General features: G+C 28.5%; 1 long non-coding RNA gene across 1 annotated transcript in view; it reads right to left on the bottom strand.

The window, feature by feature from the left end:
* Window positions 1–788, bottom strand: part of LOC111084916 — a 4,115-nt gene extending 3,327 nt beyond the window's left edge. Inside the window, exon 1 of the long non-coding RNA XR_002609800.1 lies at window positions 10–788. This is a non-coding gene — a long non-coding RNA (uncharacterized LOC111084916). The remainder of the gene's footprint in view (window positions 1–9) is intronic.
* Between the last annotated feature and the right edge of the window lie 3,975 nt (window positions 789–4,763).

Here is a 4,763-nt window from a genome sequence, read left to right on the forward strand (position 1 = left end):
GACTTTTACCTAGTGAATACTTACTACAGTGAGAGACAAAATCATGATAAACTTGAAGCCTCTGACTAGTGAATATACATTACAATGAGAGACAAAAGCATGATGTACTTTAACCTTCTATGTCATAAATCACACTCTATAGTGAGACAAAATCATGATGGACTTACAGCCTCTGGCTAGTAAACATCCACTACACTGAGAGGCAAAATCATGATGGACTTACAGCCTCTGGCTAGTAACATACACTATACTGAGAGGCAAAATCATGATGGACTTGTAGCCTCTGGCTAGTAAACATCCACTACACTGAGAGGCAAAATCATGATGGACTTACAGCCTCTGGCTAGTAACATACACTATACTGAGAGGCAAAATCATGATGGACTTGTAGCCTCTGGCTAGTGAACATACACTACACTGAGACACAATGAACTTTGACCTTTACCTAGTAAATCCAGAGAGAGAGAGACAAAAAAAAGCATTATGATCATTAATCTCATACCTTGTGATCATACACACACACACACACTATACTGACACACAAAATTACAATGAGCCTGTAGCCTCTAACTAGTGAATACACATTACAAAGATATAAACTCTGCCAAAAAGTATAAAATTATAGCCAAAATTGGATTAAAATTTCTATGTAATGACACCATACTGACAAAGTATTGTACATATGTTGAAAAGGTTATTATGTTCACCATAATTTCAAAGGTACATAACTGTATTTATGAAAATATTAAATCATATAAATCACTTTTCTCTGTATTTGTCAGAAATATAAAAATTAAAATATATTTAGATCAGTATAATATTTTTACATATTCCAACAACTCTTCATTTTCTTCATTAAAATTAACCAAGTTAACATTCTTATGAATATGTATACTTTAACATGATGATACAAAAGTACTCATGAAATCATCAAACTGAAGTTCTTAAAAAGAAACAACCTTTAACTTTAAAAAAAGATGATTCTTTAGTCTCACAGACTTAAAAAAAAATGTCATCAAGATATCTGGACTCAGCATTCACCTTACTGAGAAACCAGGTAAGTTCCTCCAACACACTTTAGTCAAATCCTCATTTAACACTCCAAAACAATGTAATGACATAAAATGCAATATGCTCAAATGTCAATTAGACTTCTTTTGTTAAAACAAAAATCTAGTGTATGAACTGAAATGTATTGTTTGTTTCCAAAATTATGGTGAGAAACAGGCTGGTCAAAGAACATGTGTGACATTAATAATTTAAATATCAACAATAACATTACATAACACTTGGTAAAGAACAAGACATCATATGTTCAATCCAATTTCTTTGTCAAGGTTCATGCAACTACACAATATTACACAGTACAGTGGTAAACAAATCAAAGAACCATATTTCATTCAATATTTAAACTAAGCAATGAATAAAGATTGATCACTTTAAACACTGACAGAAACTATTTGTTTTTGTTTTTTCAGAAACACTCATTGTATATTGAGTAAAGTCTGAAAGACTTTCCACATATTAATATGTACATAAAAGGTACTTAGTTACCACTTTAAAAATGCATGGTTTGTTAATGTTACTGTATTTTATACAACTATACTTAATTTTCAAATGTGATAGTAATATTTTACATAAAACGTGTTAAAGATTTTTTATTTCTTGTACGTGCACACAGTTCCACATTGTATATATATATACGATGTGCCTTTAAATATTTTTTCATAACTGCTTCAATAACTTAATTGAATACTAAATTGCTTAATCAAAGGCTGTATCTGTACCAATTATTTTATAGTTTTTTTTTTCAGTGACTTAATATTACGGTTTAATGACACCTACATTCATCATAAAGACAACTTATTGTAACCTCACACATACTGTTCAAATCTTTAACATCATTTGACTGTTTTATTGTATGTAATGTCACAATATTACTCACTGTAATTCTTTTAAAAGAATTTACTGGTAAGCCTAACTTTTTATAAGTTGTACTCAGTTTTTATATTGCATTGTACCAGGATAAAGATATCAGTCCAAAAGCTGGTATTAAAAGATATACTCTTGCCTGAAGCTGAAATATATTTTTTTCAATATTAATGTCAAATATGCTTCATTCAGCTTTACACCTTTAATAATCTGAATTTTGTTATCTTAAAATACATACTGTATCATCAGCATACAATAATTTCATAAATTGAATTACCACACATAACTTTAATTCCTAGATTTCCAAACAGTGGTTATTAACATGGAAATAAACATAATTCTCCATCAAGTGTGCAGAAACATTACATTTTATATTTGAATATTTTCCAGATGGCTGAGAAGACAAAAAATGCATAGTATGCAACATATATCTGCAAAAACATCTTCCAGATCTATCTAAATGCACAACATACAAACATATTTCAGTATTTATTATTGATGCATGAGCATCAGTTTCTTGGATGCTTCAGTATCCCCAAAATTTGTTGATCTGAGTGCTGCTAAGCACCCTGAAACGGTGCAAAAAAATACATCCAGTGTCTCTAATCATAAGGAAAAGTTGACACTAATACTATATACATCAATGAATAGTAACACAAAGTTTTAGTGCTGCTCATAAGCATACAGACCTGGGGATATTTTTTACAGTTTATTCACACATTTATGGGATCTTTCTAATATGTTTAGCTTAGGAAATAAACACCTTTTACATATTTAGACCCATAAAATGAAATGGACACTTAAAAAACCAGAAAGTGACTTTATAAAAACAACAACAGTGCATAATAATAACAACTTGTGTTAGATAAATATAATTTTAAGAAATACTTTTTCTGGGCTATTTACTGTAGCATCTCACCGTAATAAAAAATAAGGGTATAATGAAACAGAAAAATGATTTGTTAGCTGTACACACAAAATGATGTACTTGTATATATATTTATAAATATATATAATCAAAATACATAAAGCATTTCCTCCTATATAACTTTAGATAAATATTAAACTCTGTGTATTTTTCATTACAATGATTTTAATTACAAGACAGTTATTTAAAAATGCTGAAAAACATTCAGAAATCTATCAATTTCTAAATGCTTACAAAACATTTTGCTTCTTCATTCTTTATTATCAAGAAAAAAGTTCATGGAACTGTCTTTGAAAATCATACATGAAGTAAGCTAGTGAGTAAATTGAAGATATGTTGCAAAACAAAATTTTTGTGGACACAAACATATGCAACTAGAAAACTGGAGCTTATGTTAAGTTTTACAGATAAGATTGGGAAGCTAGCATCAAGTGTATTTCATTCTGTACTGAATAAGACATTAAAATTGCAAATCTGATGAATACTGTATATCACATTATTAATTCACTTATACAACACTTTTTAGCAACATCTGTGGCAGTGCAATCAATCAGGAGGAAATTAAAAAGTAATTTCTAGCTTTTGAACTCTCTTCATGTTGATAATAAATCTATAACAAAATCTGAATCTTAATTTCAACAACTTTAGAATTTGATAAAGTTATAGTTTCATCTTTTATAGCCAAGCTTGTACTTATTTTGGCATTAAAATCACCGGGTTTGCCAAAAATTCAGAAGCTGCTGAGTACATGATGAATCCACTCCATACCACTTTCTTATCAAAGACAACACTTCAGTTAATAAATTATGCTGTACCTCCAGTAATAAAACTACTATCCATACAAGATAAAACCCGAGAGTAAACTTTTAAGAGAAGATAATTCAGATAAAATATATTAATCTAGTTTCTTTAAAACAAATGTAATTTGGTACGATTTATAAACAAGTAAATAATGGGAATGGAGAACTCCGTTAAGCAAATATAAGTAGATTTAGCTGAAGTTTGAATTTTTAAATTTACTCTTGTGGCATTGATTTCACCTATTAATAAAATATAACTACAATTTGTCTGACACATTATTATTCATAAAACAAAGAAAAAGAAATCACTATAATTTGTTTAAATACACCATATTAAAGATGTCATTAATGCTGCTGAAGCTGATATAAAAAATATTTTGCATTTAAGAAACTTATGTTTTAATTTTCTGGTCACTGATGGTAATAAGAAATGGATCACTGTTGTGTTCAGGAAAACTAACATATGTTCACAAAACCTTTAAAACTCTAAAGATTCTTTAACTTTTATCATAATAACATTAATATCAGCCACTATTCAAAAAAAGTACTACGTTGTGAAAGATGTATACAAACATGTATTTAAGTAAAACACTCTCTCTATAAAAACCAACTCATACTATGTATCACTGTCTTTGTTAGTACCTCAGTCAATTCTCAAAACAAAATTCTTTACTTTTTTTTTCATATTGTACATGCATCTTTGTAGTTTTAAAATAAAACAATAATGCATCATAACAAAAAAATTCTATAGACAAACTGCTTTGAGACAGAAGTGACTTAATTATGTTTATGATATTTTCCAACTTTTTCAGGTAATTATAGTAACTTAAGAACCAAAAGATTTACATAGGGCTATGGATCCATTCTAACAACAGTAAATATTTGTAGTTGTGTCACTAATTCTAAGAGCAAATGTAGTCATTGAAGTCTCTAGAATTTCCTTAAAATACACCTATAAAAATATAGGCTGAAACAGCTTAGTACTTGATTATAAAAAATGTTTAACTAATTTATACTATTTAGTATTAATTTTTTATACTAAGTTAAAATAGTAGTGGGTATACTACTACTAATTAGTTAGTATAATTATATATATATATATA

The sequence above is a fragment of the Limulus polyphemus genome, unplaced genomic scaffold (genome assembly GCF_000517525.1).
Source record: "Limulus polyphemus unplaced genomic scaffold, Limulus_polyphemus-2.1.2 Scaffold169, whole genome shotgun sequence".
Lineage (NCBI taxonomy): Eukaryota > Metazoa > Arthropoda > Merostomata > Xiphosura > Limulidae > Limulus > Limulus polyphemus.